Source organism: Fundulus heteroclitus, chromosome 6, assembly GCF_011125445.2.
Source record: "Fundulus heteroclitus isolate FHET01 chromosome 6, MU-UCD_Fhet_4.1, whole genome shotgun sequence".
In the NCBI taxonomy this organism is placed as follows: domain Eukaryota; kingdom Metazoa; phylum Chordata; class Actinopteri; order Cyprinodontiformes; family Fundulidae; genus Fundulus; species Fundulus heteroclitus.
Genome location: NC_046366.1, coordinates 11,356,870 through 11,370,711, shown reverse-complemented (window position 1 = coordinate 11,370,711; position 13,842 = coordinate 11,356,870). Strand labels below are relative to the sequence as shown.

General features: G+C 42.3%; 1 long non-coding RNA gene across 1 annotated transcript; it reads left to right on the top strand.

Annotated features, from left to right (window-relative positions):
- The first annotated feature begins 2,320 nt into the window (after nt 1-2,320).
- On the top strand, nt 2,321-2,725 carry LOC118563349. Its single transcript, XR_004931164.1, has 2 exons — nt 2,321-2,559; nt 2,643-2,725. It is a non-coding gene; the product is annotated as an uncharacterized LOC118563349 (long non-coding RNA).
- The last annotated feature ends 11,117 nt before the right edge of the window (nt 2,726-13,842 follow it).

Genomic DNA, 13,842 nt, shown 5'->3' with positions numbered 1-13,842 from the left:
CCTCACTGGTTTTACCATAATCAGCATCTATCTTGAGTTGGACCATCAGCTGTCCTACATGGGAAACATTGATGATCTTACTACTAAGAAAGGCAGAATGCAGACACGTTGAGGATGATACACTATATATACACTGTAGACTGCAATGTTAAATATATTGCTCTTCTAGAATATTTACTTACTACTTAACTAGTTGTAGTTTGTGCTCCAAAACTACTTTTAAGGCATGAAACAAGGGGCAAAGAAAGCGTCCCGCTATTTTAATGGTGTGGCATTGCCAGTTTCTAGACCTCAGAGCAACAGGAAAGCAAATAAACCTGAAGGACTTAGATGTTTGTGTCAAGAAAAAAAGATACAAAAATCTCTACTGAGATCTGGACAAACCCTGTGACCAACTAGAAGTGACTTCTTACCACTCCACCAGAGCAGAACAGTTTATCCACCAAATTTTAAGTCATTGTATACACAGTATTCACAACCTGACTCTGCCAGCTGTATGTCGCTTCGCCTAGCTTCACTCACATACATCTGGGACCTCTCCATAGGAATTGCCTTTATTGAAGGCTGGGCCTTATCAAAAATCCTTGCATATGATTGGATAAGCCACTTGTCTTTCATCTTTATCGACGTGCTATTTCAACCACTCACACCGAAACCAACCCGTGACGCTGTGAGAGCGATGCAGGAAAAAAAAAAAAAAAATTTTTGACAGTGAGCTGACAGGAAGAGGGGGGAAGACAGGCGGCAAAGCGCCGCGGGTCGGAGTCGATCCCGGGCCGACCACATTGAGGACTAAAGGCCTCCTAACATGGTTCGCGCTAACCGCTAACAGACAAGATGTCCGCTGCGGACGCGCCCCGGAAAACAAAACTTGCCAAATCCGGTCGGGAGAAGGGTGAAAACATCGTTTCCACCAACAAAAGCCTTCAGAGGCGTTCTCTGATGTTCTTTTAATGAAACAATATTAGGTAGATTGGACAACACGGAAGAAATAGCAGCATCAATGTTAACGCTTGCTTCCTCTATGCGAGCCGCCATTGCTATCAAAACAGTCTCACGTCATGGTCGCATCTCCACTACGTCACATCTATGAAATTCCAGCCCTGCGTCCTGATTGGCCAGACAATAAAATTGGTTGGAGAAATCACCTTCTATGGGCAATGTCCCAGATGTATGTGAGTGAAGCTAGGCGGAGCGACATACAGCTGGCGGAGTCAGGTTACAGTATTCATATTTACAAGAAAAAATAGTCTATTTACCTTTTTGTATATTATAATTACAATGACTTAAATGAGATCAAAATGGAACCAAAGTCAGACGCCTTGTTGAATGAAACGACTTGGGGATTAAACCTGATTCTGATTTGGTTCTGCTTCACTCTGTAACATGGTGACATTATGTTCTTCTTCTACTGCGTTTTTCTTTAGCTTTTTTTGCTGTCTGCCCACATTAATATTGACCATGCTGTTAAATTACGGATTATTTATTTATTTTGTAAGTTTGCTCTCTACAAGATAACAAGAGGACAAAACTTATTTTCCCCATTACATATTCATACCCTGAACATTTTTTTCCTACAAGTTGCAAGAAACAGGGAGATTTTAGGTACAGTAGGTATCAATGTTACAGGCCTCTTTTTTTCCCCAAACGCTCTGTTTGCTAAACCCTTCCATTTCATTTCCAAAGGAATTTGTTTTCTAAGCTCTCCTGCTGGCAGGTAAACCTTTGTATCAAGTCTCTTGTAGCTTCTGACAGGTTTTTCTCCAATCAGCTCTGACCAGATTTTCTTTACCAATGGAAGAAATGTAGCCTCACATCATGACGGGGTTTATTTTCAACGCAACCCTTGTATTTGTTCACCAACAAACCTGAGTCCTTCACAGAACAGCTCTATTTATACTAAGATTAAATGACACTCTCATGGACCTGATTTACTAACTAGATAACAACTTTTAGGCTATTGGCTGTTCTGGATTTTATTTAGGGAATCAAAGTAAAGGGGCTGAATATAAAGTAAGCCTATAAACACTACGCTTTTCAAATTTTACTTTGTGTCAGGCATCTAGGCATGGGTTATGTTAATGGTCTGTTTTCCTTTCTCCATTGGAACTGCAGGTTCACCTGGTGGGTGAAGCTGACCTAATCATGGTTCATCACTGAAGTTTAGGAGGAGCTAGCTGCCGGTCATTCAACGACTGACTGCCAACCTTAGTGGTAGCTCTAGCCCCTCGTGCTTTACCTGTAAGTCATTATTGAAAGTGTAGTTTAGTTTTACTCTGCCCTGTGCTCCTCTTTCCAAGGTTACCTCCAAGACTGTTGCCTGGATTCTCTGCTCAGAGAAAGAATTTCGATTCACCTGCCACAGATCCCATGTGCACAAAGACCTTCTGAATCTCAGCTCCTACGACCGGCAACCTCAAACGCTTCCTTCTCGGACTCCACTCCAAGTGAAACCTGTCTGCCCTCCAAGGATCAAACTACTAGCTGCTCCTCCATACCAAATGTGCATCCCTGGACTTGGCTGCTTCCCTCCTGACCTTGCTCTCTCTTCAGTGATCAGTAAGAACCATGTCATCAATAAATGCAGTGCTTCCTGACAATCTTACCTCCACCTTACTCACAGCTGTCACCCTTTCTCTCAGTAACTCTGGCACCTGAATCCCTGCAACCCTTCCTGGACCAAGCTAGCTTTAAGACTCCTGTAAATAAAAAAATGTAAACTTTTTACACGGTTTCCTGTGAGTTTTCTGCATTTAGGTCAGTAAATTGAAGCTATGACATTTTACTTCCTTCAAAATTGTGCGCTGCTTTATGTTGGTCTAAAATCATAGAGTCCAACCCCAAAATCTTTTTTTAATTATTTATTTGGAGCTTTTTCATTGGGGGACAACGTACAAACAATAGGCTCTAACAGAGTAAAGATGCTCTGCACCAGATTGTAGCTTCTTAGCTAATTTCCATCCAGGAGCCCCGTGGCACATACATTACTAAGAACATTGTGATCTTAATGTGACCAAATGTGGAAAAGTACTGTAAATGGATATATCATTATAGATCTGGTTGGATATAAAGTTCTAAACAGAGTAAAACCATCGTAATAGAATTCTGCTGCAGTCCTGGCTACGATTTGTTCCAAAATACGACAATTTCTTATGCGTGGATTAACCATTGTCAGCTTCCATTTATAAAATAATTGACCTCCTCAAGGGCCATGAAGATGTTTCATCAGCTCAGAATGAAGCCAATCCACATATAATAGCCAATAAGATGTCTGATGAATGAACGGCACAGTTAAAATTAAGCACTGAATCATCTCTGAAGTTGACTCTTTTGGAGATGCGGGAGAGGCATTAGTCGCCGGGACAATATCCAAATCTCTGCCTCTCTATGCGTCCCCTTTTTTCTCCTAAAGACTGCTTTTTGGTGCGCAATTATACTTAACAATAGGGCAAATCCAGTGGAGGATGCAACCCGTTTCCATGGAAATGATTATGATGGATTTGTGGATAGACAGAGCAGGTAATTGGAAAAAGATTGATGGGTGACTGAGTGAAAGAGTGAGGCAGAAAGGGATAGATAAAAAAGAGGGAGGGATAAATTACAGACGCAGCAGTGGGAGGACAGAAAGTCCTATTACACCCCATCTTTGTGGGATTTACAATTATTAAATGATGCATCCTTTCTCATTCAGTCAACAGGCAATCGCTCTTTCTTGCTCTCGCAGTCGTTCCCTCTCCTCTCCTTTTTTTCGCCGTGTATTAGCCCCTCTTTTCACCCAACATCCTGTTTTCTCCCTTTCTCCCCTGCACGCTATTTCTCCCTCCTGACTCCAAAGAGAAAAGTGGATCCATTGTGTAAAATTCCTCTCATTATCACTCGGCGTAGAGAAGTGCTGTAAAGGTTCGGAGCCACCCCTGTGCAAAGCTCTTCTGCTGATACATCAGCGGAAGTAGCGAACAGGGAATGTAAAGATGCAGTCTCTCTGTAATGACATGTTTTCGGTTATTGTCGAGGAGCCTTGAGGTTGGAGAGGCTTTTTGATGAGCGGCAAGTCGCCGAGGAGGAAGCAGGCACCGATTAGAAATGATAGATAACAGGGGGAAATAGGCTGTCGATCGGCGCATGTTGAAAAAAGTGTGCACTGTGTACTGGAAAGCCAACATCCCATTGGGATCCCAGCCCAGGGAATGAATGTGCATTTATGCAAATGCATTAAGGTTGTCCGATTTATTTGAGGCAGTGTCATTTTTATTCTACTTCCTAATAAGGTACTAGCTTGTGTTGATCTATCGCCTAAAATCCCAACAACATACTTGGAAGAGTTTGCTTGTAACTTGACAAAATGCAAAAAAAAAGTTCAGGGGGTGTTAATACACAGTGTTTTGCATGTGGCCAAAAGGTTTTTTCTCCCACCTGACCAAATCACCTTGATTTCTGTGTCCCCTACATGGCTTATGGAAAACTCTTTACAGGACTGTTCTTTTTGCCACTCTACCATAAAGGCACGATTAGTGTACCCTGTGAAGACAATCTCCCACCTGAGGTGTGGATCTCTGCAGCTCCTCCAGAGTTAAAATGGGCCTCTTGGCTGCTTCTCTGAAGAAAGCTCTCATTGCACGGCTCGTCGCTTTAGGTGAACGACCATGTCTTGGTAGATTTACGGTTATTCTGGACTCTGAGGTGTTCAAAACATGATATAGTATTTCATAAACTGAACTAACCCTAACCCTAACGTCGTTGTAAAGTTGCCCCAGACCTACCTGCTCGGGTGCCCTGCATGATGGCGAATCCTCCACAGATCCACTGGATTTATGCTGAGCTGAAATTACACACAGGGGAGCTCTGTTCAAATATTATGACTAATTCTTCACGGCACTTTATGTGCTTTTGGACCAAAGTACAGACAGACCGAATAACAGAAGTGAATTAAACAAAAATAACACAAAAGCTGGAAGGAAACAAAAACAAATGAAATGCTGTCTTGAAATTCCAACAAAGGGGCATATCAGACATGACCAAGAATGCAACTGTAACAAACAGAAAGCAAAATGAGGAAAAAGTACCCCAAAATAAATGCAGCACTACTTTCTCGTAAAAAAATGAGACGAAAGAAACACATTCAAGAACTATAAGGTGAGCAACAGACGGAGACAAAAGCAATGATCCACAAATGACTCACCAGAAATTCAAATGAAGAAAATCAGAACGATCAAAGGCAAATAAGTATATGTCGTCTTTGAAAATGAAAGAGGGAGAAAGTAAAAAGACATAGAAGGTAAACGGAAGAGAGGAAGAGGATGAGAAGGAAGCAGAAATGTCCTTTATATATACGATTGTGAATAAATGAGGTGTTTCCTTATCTGGGGATCCAAACACCTAGAAGGTTAACGCACAGCTTCTAAGAAAAAACATTTTTTTGGCCCACAAAGAAAGCCAATCTCCTAAAATGAAGGTATACTCTTTCATCCACAGTCCCGGCAAGCGTGTGTTCGCTCTGAGCGCGGTGGTAAGTTGTCTTTATGATGTCCTCACAAGCAGTTCTTTTCATGCAGGCTTTCCGAGTCCTGTTCTTCAGAGGCAGGCAAACAGAAGCGAGGCTTCTGGTGAGAACACACAGCTTCATCTCAACGCAAAGACATTCGTTAGACAGTATGTGCTGCTGGCCTTGACACACACACACACACACACACACACACACACACACACACACACACACACACACACGCATGCACACACACCACTGTTGTCTGGCGCCTGGCATACCAAGGCCCTGACAGCTTCTCTTACTGTAAACACTTCTCTTGAGTGGTTCCTTACTGGGGTACAATAGAGCAAAAATGTCCACCTCTATGTGTCCCGCGTTCTATTTTTATTATTTTTTTCATTCTCGATGCTGACGGCTTCAATCATTTCTATTCATTCTCCACAACAGTTTTCTCCATCCGAGCCGCACCACTTTCATTTAACAGCTGAATTAAAAGCATGGAAGCATGACACAGCTGTGCCTCCATGTTGCTATGTTTGGTGACAAGTTAGACCCCCTTAATCTTTGAATTTGTAGCCCATGATGCAGAGGACCATTTTCAGAGTTTCCTCAAAGCGGCCTGCAGAGAACCCCAGAGGTACTCTTCTTCCACTTCACAAAGCTGTTCAGGTCGGGGTCCAGATCAGACCACCTAGTCTCCTGTGATTCCCGATTTTGAACTCCTGCGAACACTGCCAGTAGTTACTGTTATTTTACGGCACTGAAACAAGATGATTTCATTAGGATGTGTCACTGGTATTTTAGCTTTTCCAAACTCTGTCGGAAGAAAAGGGCATTGGGACTTTGCATCTTTTCTAAATGATGCTGAGCTGGCGCTGTTTCATCTTTCCATCTGTTTACAATGTAATCAATAACTGTCAACTTCACCATCTGAGGTGCTGCAATAAAAGTAAATGCAAAGTGTCATAGTCTGAGGTATTTTCCTGGCCCACATGCAGAAAAACCCAGGAGACTGATATGAATTAAATAGTTTATTGAAAATGTAGGATTCTGGGAGAGGGTCTGATGGTAACGGCGGTTCTGGGGAATGGTCACTAGAAGGAGAAGAATATAGCTTGTTATGGTTTCAAGAGAAGATGAGCTACTAGTGGTGGATTACTGTCAGAGGGAAGCGATCTGAATCCGGAGGAGGTTAGTAGGGCCTGGGGTGGCTGTGTGAGGCTACGTTTCGCTGAAATCTTATTTTGTTGAGGTGGCCTACTATTAAATGCGACCGCCATCATTCTTCTGTCTGAAGGGTTCAAGACCACAAAACGACCCGGATGCGCAGCTAATAGGAGACGTTACACAGCAGTGCGCTGTTTACAGAAGGAATGTAATTGTTTCTAGAAGTGTTCAATAAAGTTTTGTTACAAAACAAGACTCGGAAAAGAAACACAGCGTTTGCTGGCATCTCTCCGTGTTATTATTAGAAAGCTGTTGAGCAATGGGAGCCGACAATAATAAAACCACATCATAGCATGACAAAATAAGGTAAGAAAAAAGCAGCACAGCAATTAACGTCTTTTATGGAGCACTAACTGTTGTGTGTGGTTGTATAGTGAGAGACAGGAGAGTGACGTGAAATACGGATAAAATGCGACATGACCGTTCAGACTTATTGAATTAGTGGCAAAATAGGAAATTGGGGTGAAAAGATCGGAATCAGGCTGTTCACACTGCGATGAAAAAGGTGGAGGTGGATCACATATGGACAAAAACATCAGATTTTGGTTGCAGTGTAGCCCAAGTCACTATCCTGGGGATTGTGCATTCTGTCAGTATTTTTCACCTTTTTAGTGTTGTGTATTAATCTGGCGATTCTGTTCGTTCCTTCTTGTTTCCTGTCATCTTTTAGGTTTCATCTCATTATGGATTTAATTAATTTATTCTTGTTTTTCTGCTTGTCTTCAGTTCAGTTAGTGAGTTTATCTTGTCATAGTCTGTTTATTCATTGTGATGTTTAGATCATTGTTAGGTTCTGTTTTCCTTCCTGTCTTCTGCCATTTCATTGCGCTCCCTCTCCTTCAGATCATTACCATATACGAGACTTAGCCGTGCTAATGACTCTAACCTGCCTTCCCCTCTGCCACTTCTCCTGCTTAAACTGCCAGGTTCCTCTCACTCCTGGCCAGGTCCTCCGTTATGCTACCCCTGTTATTGTCAGCTCCTTGTTTTATTCCTGGTCCTTGTGTTGGCCTGCCCAGTCTGTAAGTTTGCCATTTTATTATTATCCACTTCATCATGCGGGAGCTGCATGATGAAGTGGATGTGCACTTCGGTCCGTCTTCAACTCACAGTCACATGACACTGAGCTGGTGTGCTATACTGTGGTTCGTTGGAGGGCAAACAGGCTTTTTGAGAAAAGGGGTTGGCTGCTCGCTGTGGGGCGAAGATCCAATAGTTCATCACTGGAGAAATGGAGCCAGGGATATCGAGCTTAGTCTTCAGGGGGAGACCAGGAAGGCATCTGAAAGTAGTCTTTAACAAGGAGAAAACAGCTAGGGATAGCGCATGAAAAAGGCAGACGAACACAAGCCGGGATGGAGGTACCACTAAGGTTCATACTCAGGCAATGAATGACCGGCAGCCAGCTTCCTCTCATGACGAGCCTGATGATTCTCAGGCGTGGACTGCCAGCAGCAGCTTAGCTCCGCCCACCAACTGAACCTGAGAGCAAGGTGAAAACAGACAACACAACCCCAGATACCTGACACAAAGATATCAGGTGTGGATAACAGGGTTTGCCGTTAGTGGGTGATTGACCCAAATATGAACAAGAGCGCTTCATAAAGTATTCACATCCTTTGACACGTTTCAACCACAAACTTCAATGTCTGTCATTGCGACGTTATGTGTCGGAGCAATATAAAGTGGGAATGAACTGTGAAGCGGAAGGAGAAAAATATGGTTTAATGTTTTTTTTGTTGTTGAATAGATAGATTAACTTTATTGTCCCAAAGGAAATTTGATTTGGGTTACAGACTCTGGCTGCTACATAGTCCAAACTATGCGTCACACTGCATTCACACATAAAACGCTACTATAAAAATTCCATTATAAGACAATAAATAGATACATAAAGAAGCATGTTACATTACATTCACAATAAAAAATTTGAAGAGAAAAAAAAATGATAATAAATAAAAATGTATAAAAACCCTTCTTTAAAAAAATCTGTTATAAGAGATAATGAATACATAAAAAAAGAAAAAAATGAATGAATATGGGGTTGCGCGGTAGACACCCCCGCGACCCTACACAAATAAGGTGGTATAGATAACGGATGCATGGATGAATGAAAAAGCAGCAAAAATGTGGAAGAAAGGTCTCTGGTCAAAAGAGACTAAAATTTATCTTTTTGGCCCAATTAAAAATCCTATGTCCCGAGAAAGACTAACACTGCACATTCTCCAGTGCATAACATCCCCACAGTGACACATGGTGGTGGCAGCATCCTGTGGTGGGCTCTTTTTTTCGCTGGGACAGGGATAGTGCTTGAAGTATATAAGAAGACAGATGGAGCTGAATGGAGTGCAATTCTGTAAGAAAATCTGTTAGTTATTTTGAAAGACTTTTGATGGGACAGAGGTTTACCTTCTCACAGAACAAAGCCAAATATGCAACCAGATGTACTGCAAAGCAGTGTAGATCAAAACGGATTCATGTGTTAGAGTTCTTCTTTCAAAGATCTTAATCATATTAATTTCAGAAGTGAAAATGGATATTAATAGATGTCCCAGTTAAACTGAAAAAGCATGATTCATCTTCTGAAAAATAAGTAGCAAAAACTTGTGTTTGTAGATGTGCAACACTGGTAGAGTGCAGTGAAAGGTGGTTGCATATAGGCATCCAGTTTTCAAATTTATATTTGATAAAAACAAGAAAAAAAAAGAAAAGCACAAATAAAAGAAATTCTTGCATCATTGTCTGTCCGCTGTTATGATTTTAGGATTCACTACTTTGCTCTGGGTATGGTAGAAAAATCCCATAAAATGCTGCAGTAAAGTTTGTCGTTCGTGACAAAATAGGATTATTAACAGGCATGTAAAACGCCATTAATGCCTCTCATCAAAATCTTTGTTTGTGGTTTGTACTGCAGTGTCTGTGCAGGTAATTGTTCATGCGCACATGAAATGTTGTTTGATTTGCCTCAAAGACAAAAAAAAATAATATCTTGATTGCATGTCATTCAATACTAGCTGGTTCAGTGAAGAATCTTGTCTATTTCCAAGCAGGATATGTTATTCTTCCTGGCATGTAAAGAGGTGTTACAGAAGTTTACTTTTAGGAGTTTTAGGTTCTGGGTTTTTTAAAACTATCCGCCTCTTTTCACTGTCTTATTATGAGAAACTTTGAGTTGGTCTTTCACGCAAAATCTCAATGAAATACACACAGTGATCACTCAGCATGTACTCCTGCTTGTGCAGTCTTTGACACGTTTGAAACTGTGACTGTCTTTTCTTCAGGAAATTATTAGACAATAGAAGACATCAGGTTCTCCAGATGATCCTGTCACGCCTCGACCTTTCAGAGCTTTTCAATACATCAGGACCTGTTCTACATGAGCTTATCAACACTAGTCTTTCCTGTGGTGTGGTCCCTAATGGGGATGATTGTGTAAATGAAACAAATGCAGCAACGCTATCTGTGACTGTAGGGGCAGTGTGGTGTAGTACAGTGAAATAAATGAAGAAGACAAAGATCATGACAGAAATGAAAACTTGTCTATCCACACGCCGCAATTTATTTAAAGCCCACACAGAACACCACATCCACTTCACTGCTTCCACTTTAAGTTACTATCTGAGAATGTGTGTTAACAAGATTTCCTCCAATGTTGCCGTGTTTGCTCTTGTCTGCAGAGGTAGAGCTAGATCTTCATAGCAAGGGTGGTCAGATGGTGTGGTAGGCTTTATAGGGGGTCCATATAGTAAAAAAGGAAAATACATTGTATCTTTAACCTGGTATTTAAGGACAATGCTTTCTCATCAAATTTGATAACCCAGCTGCATCTATTTATTCCTCTTTCTATCTCTCATATACACACTGTACTCTGATTATCAGCAAAAACTAATCCTTATATGACCGATAGGGTTCACAAGATTTAAATATTTCTGGCAAGTAGGCCTATAGCTCAAGCATTAATGAGATTAATGACTGAAATATATTAGGAACTGTATTTAACAAAAATGTGCAAAATGTGAAATACAAGGATCATTTAAACTATGATCTTCAGCAGGGACAGGATAGATGCTCAGAGTTGATGCGACGACAGATGGAGAGCAATCCCGTTCTCTCTCTTTCCCTCTCGCTCTCTGTCTCTGGCCCTTTACAAGACTTTTCGCCTTGTTCAAGTTTTTCCTTACCCCCTTGTCAATCCCAGAACAGCAGGTTTCTCTTTCACATCACATTCTGGAAATTGAATTACTGCTCAAAGCCAACATTAATCTGATTTGCTAAGTGCATGCAAATGCGGTGAGTGTGTGCCAGAGCCAGATCAGAGCAGGGCATCTCGTCAGCCTGACACCGAGGCGATGATTGGGGCTGAAGCGTTAACATGCGGCACATTGGCCAGACAACGTGTTTGTGTGCCTCTGTCACGGGGTTGGCTGAAAGTGTGCAATCACCCAACCAACGACAAACTTCTGAGTTCACTGCTTGGCCCTAAAAAACACTCCCTCTCCAAACCACACACACACACACAAACACACACACACACACACACACACACACACACACACGCACCGAGATATTCAGCTGATGAGATGTTTTCTGAAGGGCTCCTCCTCCAGCAGAGGTGGCGCAAGCCTTTTAGCAGGTACTTATGACCCTCCATCCCCTACAATACACACTCACTCCTTGGCTCCAGGCAACCGGGCCGGCTCCCTCCCTCGTTATTCAAAAGCTTGATTTCTTTTCATCAAATCTGTCTCTTCTCCACCTTTCCACTCAGCTGGATGCCTCTTTGTCTCAAAGCCTTATCCCTCCTTCTCTCCCAGGCTTCTTTTTCATCTCTGCTCTTCTTCTCATCTTTGTCTGGTCTCCATTATTATCTCCCCTCTTTTTCCATTGCTTTCACTACAAACTGTCTCTCGCTTTTATTTGCCTCCTTTTCTCAGTATCCTTAGCCTTCCCCAGCCCCCCCCCCCTCCCCATTCTCTGCTCTCTTTACAGCTTTCCTCTCTGCCTGCTCTCTTCTCTTAAGTGACCTCTCACCCTCTGTTTTCTCCTAGCTGTCCTCTCTCTCTCTCCTCATCTCTCTTTTTGAACTTCTTTTCTCCTTTCCTCCTGGGTGTCAGGTCTTTATGGAGGGCCAGCTCCTGGTGGGACATCTACTAGGAGAAAGGGCTGGAAAACAAAATGTTGGCTATAGGAGGAAGGGGGCCTACATTAAAGGATTATAAAGGAAGAGAGATTGCGAAGTAGATTTGTAAAATCCAAATGCACATACAAGGGTTGGTATATTTATTGACTTCTGAATGTACTTTAGAATCTTCTGAGAAGGCCTTTTTTCTATAGAGGACTAATCCTGCCATATTTCAGAATACATAGAGAATAGCTCAAAATACAGGGCCAAAAGCTAGCCAAAAAAAAAAAAAAAAATGTGTGAAATGATTTGCGTAGACCACCAGAGAGACGCAACGGAACTGGTTCTGAGTATTTATTTGGAATGTTGAAAGCTCAGTGGGGCGCCGTGAGCTTTGCTGGGTCTGAAAGGGAGAGACGTAGTTAGATGTGGTAGGAAACAGTTGTAGGGGTTTGCATGAGGAGGCTTGCTGTTTAGTGTGGGCGGAGAAGGTCCGAGGGGAAGCAGTGAACTCTGAGGTGAGGCTGGTTCCAGGGGGGAATCAAGTTCACGAGTCCTGGTGTCGGTGGAGAGCAGGTGGGCAGGAAATACAGTGAGGATGGCCGTGGAAATGTGGGAATCAGAGTTATTTGCAACGTGGGAGTCTTGAAGAGTAATCCCGGTAAGCAGCTAGGTAATTAACCTGAGGATGAACAATAGCAGATTTTAACAGGTTGAATTAAACTCTAGGAAATACTGAGACTAGGTGTAGGAAGGTTTTCTTAGAGGCTTGACTCTACTAACTGTGTGGAATCATCAGGCAAAGAATGGCTGTCCTGCTGCTCCTTTTAAACACTGCAGCAGATGATGATAATGCCGGTGTGCCATCTGCTGCAGGTCTGCCACGCCCTCCAACGTAGATCTACAATCAAACAGGCAGGATCATGACATATACCCCGTTTACACTACCCTTTTTTAACCGTGCCGAGAACGGTCCGAGCTCGGTAACTGACATAACTATCGAATGTAAATGGATCGCAGACTGAACTGAGCCGTGCCAGACACAACCGATCCGCGTTAAATCTAGACCAGTTGGATGGGTGGGCTCGGCCCGAATTTTTAAGTGGCACTGTTCTCAAATAACAAAGACCACTTGAGCAGACCGTGTCATCTCTTTTCAGTCAGCTGACTGATTTTGCGGTTTCAGACATTCATAAAAATACTAGCTTCCTTACCGTGCCACACGGTTTCCAGTGATGATTCTGCTCAGCAGTGTGATGAACCTCAACGTCTGTCGTTGTTTCCTGCGTCTGTAAGCCCTGATTAGACGTTCGTTCCACGTCCCAAAAGCTGACTCCGTCAAGTAAATTCACCAAAGGTTGCCTTCTTCTCCTGACAAACAACGAAATATCACAATTATAACGAAACATAACTTCCTGAATGTTACGGGCGCTGCCATTTTGATTTGATTGAGTCCCTCCTTCAATCCTAGAGAGCAGTAGTACCGTAGATCGTCACTAGGAGGCGAGGAACCGTGCGAGGGTGATGTGTAAATGGTCGTCAGAACCAAGCTCGGCACGGTTGACTGATCCAAGCTCGGTCCGAGCTCGGCATGGATCGGTTTAACAAGGGTAGTGTAAATGGGGCTTATGTGTCGCATTAAATGCAACAAAATAATAAATAGAAGACATCTATTCAATAATCAATCAATTAATCAGTTACCAATATATATTTCTATTTCAACACTTAATTGACGTACTTTATCTCTTTGCTTTATTGTATTTTTGTTTATTTAAACCACTTATTTTAAGTGGTTTACCTTGTGGTTAGATCAGGAATGGTATGGTCGGATGAAAATCAAACATGTTTGAAATTCAGCTGGCCCTCGTAAGGTGATCATGAGCGCATCCTGCTGTTGAAGCAGAGCTACGAGCGTCTACGAGCCGATTTGCCCCAAACTCACACACTGCACATATGCAAACAAGGGAATTTTTCTTCATGTCAGGCAAAAACATAGGATTGGAGAGAT